Below are 16,685 nucleotides of genomic sequence, written 5' to 3' on the forward strand. Positions count from 1 at the left end.
TGAATTATAAAATCATAAAGCGCTATGTTATTAACAATTCAGATATATAATCTACCCACCTACTTAGAGACAGGAAGTAAAAGAGTTAAAAGGACAAAAATTATTTAAACGGAAAAAAATTACTTGTGAATTTTTAGCCACTTTGGATCATTCATGTCACTCTATGTTCTGCAAATACAACAGAAGCCAGTGAGTGTGGATTCTTAAAATAGGGCATTCTCAATTTATGCATGGACCTTTCAGCCCCATTTCCTGGTAGAAGTTAACATTTAACATGACCATGGTTAAGGTTTGCAATTTCTTTCATGGTTAGATACTATCTTTCATGGTTAGATATGATCTTTCATGGTTAGATCTAAACCAGCTTCACAAATCTCACATGTTTATTTTAATCCAATGGGGAGAATAACCAAAAGCCAGGCCCTGTGGAGGGGAAGTGGGCACATTTCCCTTTCATTTCTGAGAACCCCACATCCTCATTTAGACACAGCACAAAAGGAGGACAGGGCCCTCCCTGTTGGCGCAGCGGGTTAAAGCACAGCACTAAGAAGCTAAAAGCCACTTCAGCATGAGTTCAATTCCCGCTCACCCCAGAGGTGACCCACATGGCATGGCAGACCTCTCCTGACCTGCCCGCTGCTACCCTCAGCAGTGTACTTCGTCCATCTGCTTGTTCTGCTCCCTGCTCCCCACTCTGTCTCTGGTGAATCCTCTCACTGCCCCTGCACTTCTGGCCTGTACCCCAGTTCTGTATGAATAAATCAATACATCTTTTTAAAAATAATAAAAGGAGGACAACTTGTTCTCTCTATATAGTAAGTTTGAAAATTCAGCCTTGCAGCTCCGCAGGTAGTAAAAATCAACAAAACTCTTCAGTAGGTGCAGATATAAAATAACAGCTGGTGTTCCTTATGGGAAAATTATGGGTAAACTTAAAGCAGGATTCAAATTAGGGTCTTGGTTGCTGGATTTGGGCAGATCAGTCACTCACTGTCACAACCCCTTATGGATTATCCACACCCCAGGAGAATTTAAGTTAATTTCTTTTAGCTTTCAATGTCAACATATTATGTATCTATTATTTTTAGATATAATATTTTTAAGGAGTGTAATTAAAGGCTTTCCCTCCCCATTATATACTACAGAACATATTTATAACCTTAAGCAGAGTTTAAAATACTTTTACAGATTCAGGTATATCTATTTTTACTAACTGAAGCTTCCTATTTCCTTGTTATTGTGTTTGTGTTGAATTGTTTTGTCTGGTCCATCTGATTCAATTTTATATAGAATACCTAGATTATCATTATAGATCTAAAGATATATTGATAAAATATAATTTATCTTCATTTAAAAGTTTATTGTTTTATTTTCTCATTCATCAGGAAAAGTTTTTGCATAGGTACAACATAAAAATAGGTTTTGATTTTTCACTTCCTGTCTTTTAAAAATATGAGCAACAAAAGACATCTGTTTAATTCTTTCTCGTCCTCATTCCCTTACCCTATCCAGGGTTCCATTCAAGCTGTTGTTCGCAAGTGCTTAGGCATACTTGATACTGGGGCAAGGATATAGTCATTACACAGCAATAATTTTTTTTTTTTCTCTCAGCCAGGACTCATCCTGACTAAATGATGTCATCTACAACAATCATTAATATTTACCTCGGTTGCATTTCCATTAACTCTGGCTAAATTGCAGGGCAAAGTTGACTGGAGAGAAACTAGGAGAGATCTTGAAGTGAGTCATACATCAGGTGCTCCAGTTAATGTGGCCTTTGTGAGGTAAATTCTTAGAATGTGTCAATTTTATCAGCAGTTAAGAGCTTAAAGAAATGTTAAAAAGCTCTTAGAACTCAGTCAAAAATCTATTTATAATCTGCCTTGCTATGGTAAAGGGTATTTAAAACATGAACAATGCCAAAACAATATTGAGGCAATCAGCTATAAAGAGTAGAGCCTCTTCTTGAAGATGGAGTGATCTGTAAAGCGACATAAATCTTTGGGTTCTTGCAAATAACTGTATCTAGCTTAAATTTGCAAATATCAATGGCAAAAGGAAAGAAAATATCCCAAAGAACATGGCACATCATCATTTTATTTAGTGTTCTGTTTGATTGCTTCCAGTCAGAGAGTGGAAAATTTGACTTTTACCAGTTGTCTGCAGTTGCAAGTGCTTCTACAAAACCCCTTAACTTCAGTTCCCTTATGGATCACCTGTCAAGAGCCAGGAAGGGAGACTTAAGCATCATGACATAAGGCACTAAAGAAACACATATCCTACCAAAGGAGAAAGATAACAAACCGGGAATTGTAAGTTATATTCCAGGATGATGGGACAACAGAGAAGTTGTGGGAGGAGGGAAAAGGAAGTAGATTGAGTAACTGATTCATCCTGAGTGGCCTGGAAGTTTCCTACTTTGACCACCAAATGTCTATGTCTTGGGACCCCACAGCTTCAGCCTAGCACACACAACTGATCACCTTAATGAGGTAACCAACTGGGAGTAGCTCCGGGTCATAATGAAGGGTAACAGTATGTAAGAATACTTCCAGAGAAGGGGAAATGTGTGTACTATTCCTGGAAAGACTGAGATAGAATAGGGTAAGTGTGACAATCTCAAAAATGGCCCCAGTGACATCCAGGTCCTCACTTGATCTTGTGCAAGGTAAAAGGATTTTGCAGATGAGATTAAATTAAAGATCTTGAGATGGAGAGGTTATTCTTAATTATCTGAGTAGGTCCTACATATAATCACTACTATCCCTAAAAAAGGGATGCAGGAGGAAGACCACAGAAGAGGAGATGCACCGACTGTAAAGGTCCGGCCATTCCTGTTGGCCTAAGGTGTCTAGTTTCCAGTAACTTATTAAGACAGTTCCAGGAAACCATGCAGGAACTTATATAATGTGTAAGTTTATGTAAGTTCCTTTTATGCTCATTCTAACAAAGATTTTTTGAGCTGAAATATTTTAGAATAAATGTGTATGTTAACAGCATGAAATTGAAAGAAAGAAAGAAGCATTTAAATATTACTCATTTGGACAACAGAGGATTCCTTTGCCCCTTAAGATAATAAAGATTAAAAACTTGTGTTAGCCAAAACTAGCAGTCATGCTAGCTGTGCCTATCACTATTGCATTAGCTCTATGCATAATTTTCTAGATGTGATTGGCAGTATTAGATGTCATCTCATGGAAGAAGATGGGATATTTTATGGATGGCGCTAAGACTAACCATCGTCACTTAAACTAAGCTTACTTATGGTTATTTTTGTATAAAATAGATTTCTCTGTGTATATTTAATAATATGTGTCAGATGTAAAATTAGTTGTTTAATATGTTTTCCCTACAACACCAAATATTCAAGAGATCAAAGGCCATCACTGGCTTATTCCTGTTAATTTTTTCTGGCTAATTTTCAGTGAGAATGAATTTACTGGGCACCCAATGATTGTGGGAGGAACGGAGGCAAAGAAGAGGCTGGAAAAGAGAAAACTCAAAATGACAACTATCTTGTTATTCTACAACAATATATAGGTGACATTTTTTTTTTAAGTTTATTTTTACATCATTTTGCACATTTTTTTTTCATCTCCATTGTAATCCCCACGGGTTTCCCATCACCAAATCACCCCTGTGCCACCACCATAGTCCCGTGCAATATAGGTGACATTTTAATGCTAATTCCTGTCTAAAATAATATTAAGTCATATTTAAAATTTTTCTTTACTTTTTGGAAATTAAGGCAATTCTATTTTCTCAAGATGGCATTGTGAGCCTGTGATTTCATCCCCATTAGAATATTAACTCTGCATGCTAAAAAAGTGACATAATGAATTAGGAAAATAATGGGTGAGTAAAAACAAGAACAACATAAATACAGAAAATATGATGCTGCTTCATATAGAATGAATGGATTCTAAAAATCTATCTTGGAGTTAAAAACCATACATTAGCAATAGAAAGATTCAGTGAACTTGAATGACAGTAGTCGAGAGTACACAAAGAAAAAAAAATGAATTGAAAATAATGAGAACATGGTAAGAGTGTTTTGGGGGATAGCCAAAAGAGAAACAACAGCCCTATCATGGGGTTCCTAGCAGGTGATGAGAAAGAGAAAGGCATTGAAAACTTATTTTAAGAAATAATTGCTGAGCACTACCTCAGTACAGGAAATGAACCAGACATCCTGATCCAAGAGGCCCAAAGAGTTCCAAACAAAATAACACCAGATTGACACACTCCAAGACACATTTTAATTAATGTGTTGAAAGCCAATGACAAGGAAAGAAAATAAAAGGTAGAGTAACCTACAGGGAAAGGTAGAGTAACCTACAGGGAAACCCCTTTCAAACTGTCCATGGAATTTTCGAAGGAGATCTTACAAGAAAGAAAAGGATGGCAAGAGATATTTCAAGTAACCAAAGTAGAGTCTCCCTGGCAGTGCAATGGGTTAAAGCGCAGCATTATGAAGCTATTCACAGCCACTGCAGCACGAGTTTGATCCCCTGCCAGGGAGGTGACCCACATGCTGTGGCAGACCTCTCCTGACCCACACACTGCTCTCCTGAGCAGTGTATTTTGGTGCATTTGCCTGTTCTGCTCACTACTCTGTCTCTGGTGAATCCTCTCATCCCCTATACCTCAGGCCTGTACCCTAGTTCTAAATTCATAAATAAATAAATCTTTAAATAAATAACCAAAGTAACAGTGCCCTAAAAACAGGCACATACATGGGTCTGTGGAACAGATTCAGAAGCACAGAATAAATCCGTGCATATATAAATGTGTATTTATGTCTGTTTATGTGTATGTATGTATACGGTATATTCATATATGCACACACATACATATCTCAATACCTGATTCTTGATAAGGGAGCCTCAAGTATAAAGTGGAAGGAGCAATTGTAACAAATGGAGTCTCTCTCACTGGATGGCCATGTGAAAAAACACCATATTAAAACATTCTCTGACTCCATGCCCCCAAAATTTAAAAATGGATTAGATTTAGAGATAAGACTTGCAACAATAAAGTATATAAAAGAAAGCACTGTCAACATATTTTATTACATCAGTGACAGAGATATTATAGGAGACTGGTCTTCTCCAGCAAAGGAAATAAGGCAAAAACAAACATATAAAATTATGAACAAAAGACCCGCAGATGTGACATTTCATGAAGAGGATCCGAAGATACATGGGAAATGGCTCATCTTTGCTATTAATAAGTAAGATATAAGTTGAAACCACAATGAGATATTGTCTTATACCCATGAGCATGGCACATAACAACAGGACCTGCAGTAACAGGGGCTGGAGAGGATGCAGAGAATGAAGAACTTCAGCACAATGTCGATGGGATTGTAAGTTGGTTCAACCATTTTTTTGGTGTGAGTTTGTGCTGATTTAAAGATGTTTTGAAACTACAATAGCACCCTGGTAGTATAATATAATAAAAACCCTTTACTTGCTTTTAACAAATCATCAACATGTAATCAGTTTGGCTTTAAAAGAATTTTGGACCATTAATTCTCTATTAAGACATGTAGCTTTCAAAATTAGAAAAAGGTCACAGCCATGACCTTATAGGAAATATCACTGGCTTTCAAAATCAGTTCTTTACTAACGTAGCACTTATAATTCAAATAATAACACCTCATGCACTTTTTGTGTATTTAAATCACTGAAAACGAGTTGTTATCTTCTAACCACCACTTCCATCTATGAAATGATTCCTAGATGCCACTGATTGGTCCTCCCACTACCACCCAGAATCTTTCCCCATAGTCTATTGTAATCCTCCTTCTCATCCTTCTCTGTCTCCCTTCCTCTCTGCTGCTGGTTGGATGCCTCAGATCTGTGGTGCCTTTCTAAAAATTGGTTTTAAAGTTTGTCTTTGCTTGATGCTTTGTTTGGTTCATCTATATTCCACATATAAGTGACATGATCCAGTATTTATTTTTCTCCTTCTGGTTTATTTCATTTAGTGTAATGCCTTTCCACTCCACCCATGTTGCAACAGATCGCATCAGCTCATTTATTTTGACTGCTCAGTATTAGATCTGTTTGTCTGCTTTGGAGCACTGTAGGTTGTTTCTGTATCTTGGTGGCTGTAAATAGTGCTACAATAAATAAGGAATGCATTCAATTAGTGTTCCAACCAAAATGCCACCAAATTGGTTTTTTTGTGTGTTTGGTTAGATTTCTAGGAGTGGAATTGCTGTATAGTGTGACAAGTCCATTTTTATTTTTTAAACATTTATTTATTTATGCATACAGAACTGAGGTACAGACTAAAGGTGCATAGGCGGTGAGAGGCTTCACCAGAGACAGAGTGGGGAGCAGAACAACAGATCGACTAAGTACACTGTTGAGGGGAGCAGCGGGCAGGTCAGGAGAGGTCTGCCATGCCATGTGGGTCACATTCAGGCAGGGGGTCGAACTCGCACTGAGGCGGTTGTGGCTAGCTTGCGGTGCTTGGGTCCTAACCTGTTGCCACCAGGGAGGGCCCCCATTTTTAATTTTTTTTAAAGATTTATTTATACAGAACTGGGGTACAAGCCAGAGATGTGGAGGGTGAGAGGATTCACCAGGGACAGAGTGGGGAGCAGAACAGGCAGATCTATGAAGTACACTGCTGAGGGGAGCAGCGGGCGGGTCAGGAGAGGTCTGCCACACCATGTGGATCTCCTACGGGGCAGGTGGGGATCGAACTCATGCGAAAGTGGCTTAAGCTTCTTAGCGCAGTGCTTTAACCTCCTCAGCCACCAGGGAGGGCCCCATTTTTAATTTTTAAAGGAAGTTCCACGTTGTTTTCCAGGAGCTAGAGCAGCCTCTGTTCCCATCAACAGTGTAAGAGGGTTCTTTTTCTCCACAATCTTGATGTAGTCATTTTGGAAAGCAATTTGAACTTACTTTAAAAAGTAAAAAATGGAAATACCATATGTTCCAGCAACCCTACTCTTGGTTATCTATCTGAAAAACACAAAACCATTAAATCAAAAAGCTATATGTTATATAAATTCTATTTAACATTATTTATAATAGCTAGAGAGTGGGAACAATCTGTGCTCATTGTATTAAAATATGTGTTATATATACACAATGAAATGTTCAGCTATAATGAAAGATGAAATGTTGCCATTTACAATAAAAACAAGAGTTCAAGGGAATTATGTGTAGTAAAGCAAGACAGAATTACAACTGCTTGATTTGACAAGCCAAAATACTTGTACAATCTAGTGTACACTACTAAATTGGCTGAGGTTTCTGAGTTTAAGAGGGAAGGAGAAGGAGAAGGACTTAAGGTGTGCAGAGAGCAATACTAGTGAATCTTGAAAACTATTCAAATCCTTATAAGAAAAAAAAAAAAAGAAAGAAAAAAGAAATAACAGACCACAAACGGTGTCAATTGTCCTAAACCCATGTCACCGAGCAGAGATTTAATGCCTAACTTAATTATAGTTTTTACCTCCCCCATGAGTGGAGTCTTACTCCAGTAAATCTGGAAACACCTGGTCAGCCCTAGTGAGGTAATACTCCTGATATTCCCTTGCCTTCTCCTAACGGAAAGTGACGTCTAAAATCAACTCACTTTTTGCTAGCTAATTCCTTGTCTTGCACCCTCCTGCATATAAGTCTTTCATTTTGTACAACTTCCCAGAGAGCTTTCTATTTGCTTGGCTGTATGCTGCCTGATTCATGAATGCTGACTCACATCAACAAGAGCTTTAAAATTACTCAGTTGAATTTAAAAGACATTTATGCTGCTAGTGTTTTTATTATGCATTCTAAACTTTGTATTCCCATCCCTATCATCTCCATTGACCAGATATTTTATAAGTGTCACCACAGGGAGATATGATAGAAAGATAATTGTGAATAAAGATAACTCTAAATAAATCCCATGTGAGGCAGTAGGGTTTTGTCATATTTAGGGAACATGTTATAAAATTATATTTCCATTTGGGAATCAAGAAAGTTATTTGCATTCTACCATTAACATGTTTAGATGCTGAATAAAGCCCTTCAGCACAGATTTTTCTTTGGAATCAAAATTGTCCAATATCAATATTTTTCACTGACTATTTCATAACTATTCTTAAATGTTAGGCCATCTAGGAATTAAAATTTCTGTCTCACTGGCAAGTGTTGTATTGCTTGCATTTCTGTATCAAGGATTTAGGAGGTTAATATTGTTATGGTTAGTGAAATAAGCCAGAAAGAAAAAGAAAAATATCAGATGGTTTCACTTATGGGAGGATTGAAAAGGAAACAAATAAGGTTTCAGGAAAAAAGAAATTATAATAAGTCACAAATCAATATCAACAGGCAACTACAAATCAGAGACATTCTGCAGGGGAGGAGGAAAGAAAAGAATCAAAACAGGGGTGGGAAGAGCACAAGGGACTCTGGTGACAGTGCCCGGTGAACTGGTGCTGGGAATTTCATGGGACTATACCTGAGAGGAGAAAGCACACATTGTACAAAAATGCAGAAAGCACACATTGTACAAAAATAAAAAAAAATGATACAGGTGTCAATATTCTTTGCTGGAGACTGTGACTTTAAGATAATATCAGTTCCTATATTTTACTATACACGGATATGAAATGTCTAGATACCGCAAATTCATAGAGATAGGAGCAGTTTAATGGCTTTTGGGGCAGGGAAGGAGAAATAGGAATGATGATAATGGGTTCAGGTTTTCTTTGGGGTGATGAAAATATTCTAAAATTAGGTACTATGATGGTTGTACAACTGAATATACTAAAATTAACAGAATTGTACACTTCCAGGGAATTGTGCAGTATATGTCACTTTTTCAATGAAAATATATTTAGGAAGCCCTCCCCTAAATAGTAGCCCTTTAAAAATCAGTAGTTTCCTCTTTAGATTCCATCTTTAAGAGAAATGATCCGTTCATTTAAATTAGTTTGACTATGCTTAAAGAGGATTCAGCTCTCCCTTTTCAATCACATTTAGAGTTGTTTCTGATTCTTGAATGTACTCTGTTGGCAAGATTTCATTCTCTGAGGACGAATTTGATATTGAATACAACCAAAAGTCCTTGCAACCAAAGATAATTAATGAGGTGTACCTATAAAATGACATATTCTGGAGTGTTCTTAAAATAGCACTAGATGTTTTTTCCCAAAGTTAAAGAAACAGTTATAACAAGGTCAGTGTTTTTGGATTAAATATAAAATTACTTGTGGTGATCTTCTGGAAATAAAACGTTGAATTTCACTTACATCTTGATATATTAGTGGAAAGACACTCATTACTTTATAGCTCTACCTCTTGTTCACGGAAGGTAAAGTGACAACCCAGGAGCATGGAAAGCATGCACAGGAAAGTGCAGAGGTCCCTTTTAGTGCTAGGTCTGCTGGGGACAATAAGTCAATTCCCTTCACTTCTCCTAGGAGACGCAGAGTTGATGTGTGTCGCTGTATTTTTCTCCTGTTGGGGCTGTGAATTCACCAAAGATGAGAAAGAAGTGACTTGTTATCAAGGATGCTAATCCCATTGTAAATTCTGACCTGGAGCCTCCTGGATTTTAAAGCACCCCCTTCCCTCCCACAGGCATCTAGGGAGCTGACTGTGCTTACTTGTGGTTAATAGCTCACGCTCATAGAGTCTAGTGGACTCAGTGTCCATGCAAACCCAGCAACAACCCATTCGAGTTCTCACGCTGAGAGAGCACACATGTGGAGGGAAGCTGATAAGCCAAATGCAATGTAACAGTTGATTTGCCTTTGTAACCTATGGATATTGTCACATGTGGGCCAGTCACAGTGTGGTATTCTGTTAAAGGAGCACAATTCTCAGCCAAATGTTTTAAAAAATGGTATTCAATTTATTAGTTGCATGTTATGAAAGTATTAAATTGATTTCATACAACTTATAGTCAGGCCTCTTAGAATATTTCTTGATCAACTGTTCTTGCATATTTCATGCTGTTTGACACTGCAGATACTTATTTGTCAACTCCAATTCCCCTTGTGTTACTAGATCTTTCTCTTGTTGCCTCTAGGATTCTATAGTTTTCTGTTTCCAATTCTGTTGAATTTCAAAAGACTAGAAACAGAGTGACTTCAGAGGCAGTGGTTAGAAAATGGCTTGGAAATTTGGGCTCTGTTGGAATATTGGGGGAGAAAAAGATAATCTGAATACTCCCTTATTTTATTTATTGTGTTTAGTTTACAGTTATATCTCCTTTATAGGTTCTAGGATCTGTACTACTTTCTCTTTATTGCTTGGCATGTTCTAGCAATTTTCCACAGTATTCTAGCTACCCACCCATCATCATAGTATCTTTTGGTTGTGATTATTCTTTAGGTTATCCCATTTTAGTATTTCCATGTCTATTTCACAACATTGTCTTATTCTTGCATCACAATTTAGTGTATCTTCTCAAAATTAAGTCATGTATCCTGTTTCGTTTCTGCATTTCCTTGATGCTGGAGCAGGAACTAATCAAGAGGACAGGGAGGCAAAAGACAGGGCAAAAATAACACTAGAATTACTTTAGGCAAGTATAAGTCATTATGAGAAGCAGGCTAGGTATGGGTCAGAGAGCATGAGGAAGGGCTGGGGTTGCCACTGGGGAGGAAGATCACTTAAAGATGTTGCAGGCTCCTAGAAGTACTCAGAGGTGGGATCCAAAAATTGAAGAATGGAGACCTCAATGGTGTAGTCATACAAACCTTCAAGGGGGCTATCTTGCAGGACCAAAGGCATTTGAAGTTTTACATGATGCTGTGTTTAGGAAAGAATCCCTTCTGTGATTTCATACCCATGTCTCCTTCCTTGCATGTTATTGTCTTCATTTCTGCAATTAAGGTTGACAGCCATCATTGATGATGCATTTGGGCACAGTTTCAAATCACAGTCATATCTAAAAGGTTAGACAGAGGTTAAAATACTGATGCACTTTCCAGCTGCTCATTGGCTAATAACTAGGAAACTTAATTGCTCTGAAATTTTACTTCTGCAGATTGAGAGTTGCTTCCTGCCATACTGAATTTAAAAAAGACAATAACACATAGGGGTCTTTCAGCAAGAGTCAGGAGCTTAAAGTAGGCAACAGAAGAGATTCCACAGAAAAAGTTCTCAGGAATCTAAAAGAAAGACTTCAACCCTTTAGCCCTGCTTCTTAACTCTTTCTCTTTGCTTTATAAGCAAGTGACTTCCAGTTTTCTTTTACCCACCAAACTTCAAACTCTCCCAACTCTGTCCCATATCACATGAATGTTTATATTCTCTGGGTTCCTATTGAAAATATTGGTTTTTGCACCCACTGAGACTTATTGCAAATGTGGAAGACTTAGTGGGACAGAATTGAAGGATGAAAGGAATGAGAAAGGCTTTGTATATTTGCATGGTCAACCTCCCATAGCTTGACCCAAGTTTTCTTACTTTCAGTGGCAATTGTTCCTTGCTTTTAGTTAGTGACGCCTTTTTTTTTTTTTTTTAAAGATTGATTTATTTGTGCATATAGAACTGGGGTACAGGCCAGAGGTGCAGGGGCAGCGAGAGGCTTCACCAGAGACAGAGTGGGGAACAGAACAGGTAGATCAACGAAGTACACTGCTGAGGGGAGCAGTGAGCGGGTCAGGAGAGATCTGCCAGCCATGTGGGTCACCTCCAGGGCAGGAATCAAACTCATGCTCAAGTGGCTTTAGCTTCTTAGTGCTGTGCTTTAGCCTGCTGAACCACCAGGGAGGGCCCAGATAGTGACTCTTTTTAAAACAGATGCTAAGACATTACATTTAATATAATGATTATAGAAATTACCAAATAAAACATTGTTAACTTACCGGGTGCTGTGTGATGCTAAATACAAAACTGGGTAAGATCTAGAATACAACAAGAGGGCAGTAATGCAGAGGTTGAATTGACACCAAAATTAAGTAACTGTATAAAGACCACATCGTTTTTGTAAATAATATTTTGAAAATGTTGTCTGAATCACCAGTTAAAAACACACCCATATTGCAGACCAGGCAGAAAGGTTTGCTCCTCTTTCTTTTTCTTTAAATGTTAAAGTCCAGGATGGAAAAGGGAGCACCATGCTTCTTTTTGTTTTGGTAGGTGGAGTTCACTAACCAAAATGACAGCAAACATTTGGAAATGGAGACTTACTCTATGGCATCTGTTCAAACCTCTTAAAACCAGGGATGTTTTCCCGTCTGATGTATAAGCCACCCAAGCACAAATTAGAAGCAGATGCTCCATGGTTCTCTGAGGATATTTATAGCACAAAGTCTATGCTTCCTGGATATCTCAGCAGAATGTTCTGAAGAGGTACTGAACATTTTGTAATAATGAATGTCTCATTCTAGCCGATTTCAACTTCTCTGTTTTGAAATTAGACTACACATTTTCTTTCCGTGGAGAAAAAAATATCTTTGCAAAAGGAACTTGAAGTTTTTCCATGCTACATATATCTTAATTTGATCTGGAATTCAAAGCAAGGAAGGCTGATTGTAGGTTTATATATTGCAATTTCTTCAATAAATTTATGCATTTCAGTGTAGTCTGAATAGGAGGCTGAAGTATGAAGCACAGCAGCAAACTTAAAAATAAAATGCAAAAAAAAAAATTCCATTGAATGGTGGAAATATACCGTTTGGATGTACAAATCTTTTCTACCAATATTTATCATGTGCAGTGAGCAGTTGAGCAGGTTTTATGGAGATTCAACACAGAGCACAGTTTTGTGTGTTGGTTTCATGGATCCTGACATTGTTGGGAAATGAGTGCTTTTGCTCATGAAATTAGGGTACGATAGTCAAAAATAATATAACAGAGGTGTTGCCTTTATGTATATAAAAAAATGAAAACTCAAGAGAGAGATTTTAACTCTCATTCAGGAATGAATTATGGAACAATGGATAATGGAAATGGATTAACTTACTCAGAAAATGCCAGTATCACAAAAGGGATAAAGCCTTGGATTAGGAGAAGTGAATGCAGGAGAAATGCGATCCCACCAAGAGGGATGTTATCACATAATATGTGACTAACTCCTTTGTTTTCTGAAGCAATCCTAGACCTCCTTATCTACAAAACAATAATTGTCCTCCATTTTCTTGACACTTTTGTTCTAAATGGCAGTTTATTCCTTGAATAGGTTTCATACCTTTTTCCTTCTCTAAGTCCCCTTCAGAAAGCATCTTCTACCAATCAGAGGAGAGGTGGTATGTCCTAGGGAAATAAGCGTGTCCTTACCATGTGTCATACACTGTCACACAGAACACTACCACATTCTTGGACACATGCAATTTCCAGAGTGTTTAGTTTGTGTGATATTTCTGCTTGGTTGTCTTTCCCCTTTTTTTTTCTGTCCATATTAATGTTACTGGCTAAGACAATCATGAGCTCTAAACAATGTTTAACATATAATCCATTAAACAGATTAATGTTTCTGGTGACAGTTGATGTTATGAATAAGTATAGTGCCTTAGATATTTAAAAAGGAAGTTTTATTTTAATATTTGGAAATGGTAGCAAGTCTTGTTGAGAAAGTTTCCAACACTAAAGTAGAATACGAATGTCGTCATTAAAAAAATAATGAGACATTTCAAATATTTTCTCTTTACCAACTCAAATAACTCAGAATTTTTGAGTGAGTTAAAAATGAGTCAGTAGAAGAAAAAAACTTGGCAAAGGGGCAACAGAAAGGCAGGAGCAATGGAGTGTCTGAGGATATTAAAGGCACAGTTTTGACGTAGCACACTGAAACTACATATGAGTTACTTAGGAACTTCAGTTCTAGAAGTACAAGTTCTCCGTTCCTCCACATGGAGATGTCTGTTTTGTTTCTTCTCATTAGAAAACTCAGTTTCCATGAAAGACAGAGCAAAGGTTTCTCCTGTTCCCCTTTCTCCTCTCTTCACTTCTTGTTGACCAGCAAGTTATACCCTGAGAAGTTCATGGAAAGGATGATCCCTGAGATTGCTGCACCCCTTTAATTTTACTGAGGAATTTTCTTATCTAAACTTATTTTTCCAAAGGTTCAATTGTTTGCAAGTTGTTAGTAAGAAATCCTCAGCAACCCAATGTCAAAGTGTTGGGTCTTTGTGTTGGAATTGCACAGCTCTGGTTTCAAGTTGGTGGATTTACATCCTGACTTTGCTTTTCCTGTGCTGTATAGTGATAGGCAATTTACCTACTTATTCTTGCTTCAGTTTATTTTTCTGTGAAATGGGAAAATCTTGAAAAATTTAGCCCCTTATCCAAGGTCACAGAATGAGGTAGTAGAACCAGTGCTCATCTTTAATTTGTGTGCAAAATGATCCCAGACATATGCTTCTAGCTTCCACCAATGGACTGGAAAATTCCATTTAAGCTGTTAACTTTTATCACCGTTCCAAAGCATCATATCAGGAAGACGTCTTCAAAGTAAACCTGAGGCAAACAGTTTTATTTTTAAGTTCAGATATTCATCCTTAATTTATAACTGGTGAGAAAATATTTTCTGGATGGGGAGAGATTGGAATGTTCATAAATAAAATTTTAGGGTACGTGTGGAGAACAGTAAGCTATGTGTATGGAGACAGAGGGAGGGCATTAAATCTTGAAATTTAATGACAGGAAATAAGCCTGGAGAGGTAGGATGTTGCCAAATAATGCAGAGCTTTGAAAGCCTAGTTTGGGGTTGTAATAACTCCAGTGAGCGCTCTACAAAGAGCTGTGTAAGAAGCCAAAGTCATAGGCAGAATGAGGAGCCCGAGATAGTGGCAAATGAAGTAGAGGCAGGGAAGTCAGAAAAGTAGCTGGAGCTATTGCATAATTTTTGTATATTTGGCAAAATAGTACAAGAAAGTTCCTATATATTTATGTTCACTTATGATAGCAGTTTTAGTCAAAAATATTCACATATGTGTGAATAAAAAATAGCAATAAAAGGAGCAAAGGGCTATGATTCCCCATATGAATGAATCTCATAACATAAGGTCAAGTGAAAGGAGCAAGATTCAGAAGAGTATGTACTAAATTGTAATGGTGAAGTATAGGGCAAACAGATCTGTGTTGAGAGCAGTCAGAATACTTATCTTTGAGGGTACAGATGATGTTTACAGATGGGAAATTATAAAAATCTTCTGGGATGTTGGCAACACTTTATCTTTTGATCTGAGTGAGAATTCATGGTACACACGTACATACTGACATATGCATGCAAAATTACAGTTATGATTTGTGAACTCTATAGTTGATTTTTATACTTCAATAAGATTTTAAAAATAATATTATATAATTCAATCAACTTTAGTAATTTTAGAAACTTAGAGTCCCATTTTATATTTCTCTGATTTAAAAAGAAGATATTTACTTTCTCCTAATTTAGTTCAGATTTTCTTCTTTTGTTTGGTTGGGTGATATCTGTGATTCGCTGAGTCGATGGCAAGGGAAGATATGAAGAAAGGAGAGAATACTTTCAAGATAACAGAGAAGAGAAGAAATGAATCTCTGGGCAGGATGCAGTACAGATTGCATCACTCAGAGGTGAAGACTTTCCTTTCTCTTATAATGATTTCATTGTACCTTCTTTAAATTTATTTCTCTCCACCAATAGAAAATTCTTTCAAATACAACAAACGTTTTCTGAGAGGATTCTATGTATAAGTAAAGGCATAGTTGTGGGAGAAAGGAGATAAATGAGTATAGTTTTATCCACAAAAGAGATATAATTGAGCAGGGAATATTAGACTATAACCAGTAAGGGGGCTGGCAAGACAGTGGTCTCTAGCAACATGAGAAAAGTATATCGTTCTTCAGAGCTCAGAGGCAGATGAGTGGGATTTCAGCAAAATAAGACAAATAAGGATCTTTGGGGAGAAAGGATAATGATATCACTAGCTACAACTTCTATGCTACACTTTATATGATGCTGTTATATACTTCATTATTAAGGCCTGAAAAAAATTGAGCAAAGTAGCTACTGTTCAGTTTATATTGCTTTATTCATGATGAGTAAGTTAAACTCCCTACCCAAAACAATATACAGATTCAACAAAATTCTAATAAAATTATCAGTGGTGTTTTTCAACAAACTAGAGCAAATACTACTGAAATTCATAAAGAATCACAAAAGACCTTGACAAAGAAGTAAGTGAATAGGAGTATCATGCTTCCAACCTCAAGTTATATTAGAAAGCCATAATAATTAACAGTTTGGTGTTGGGGAAAAAAAACTTATATATAGACCAAAGGAATAGAATTGAGAACCCAGAAATAAGTACAAAATACATGGATAATTGATCTATGCAAGGGAGACAAAAATATACACTGGAATAAAGATAGCCCCTTCAATAAATGATTGGGAAGACTGGACAGCTACATGTAAAAGAATGTAACTAGACCATGATCTCACACCATGAACAAAAATCTACTCAAAGTGGATCAAAGGCCTTAATGTAAAACCTGAAGCCATGAAATACATAGAAGAAAACATAAGTAAAACATTTCATGACATAAGCTTTAGTGAAGCCTTTAGGGATTTGTCCCCAACAGCAAGGAACAACTGTGATTACATAAAACTTAAAAGCTTTGTATAGTGAAAGAAGCATAGCTCCAATTAAAAAGACACCGAGGCCCTCCCTGGTGGCGCAGCGGGTTAAAGCACAGCACTGAGAATCTAAAGCCGCTTCCGCATGAGTTCGATTCCCGCCT

Source organism: Condylura cristata, unplaced genomic scaffold, assembly GCF_000260355.1.
Source record: "Condylura cristata isolate star-nosed mole 26May11 unplaced genomic scaffold, ConCri1.0 scaffold00012, whole genome shotgun sequence".
Taxonomy (NCBI): domain Eukaryota; kingdom Metazoa; phylum Chordata; class Mammalia; order Eulipotyphla; family Talpidae; genus Condylura; species Condylura cristata.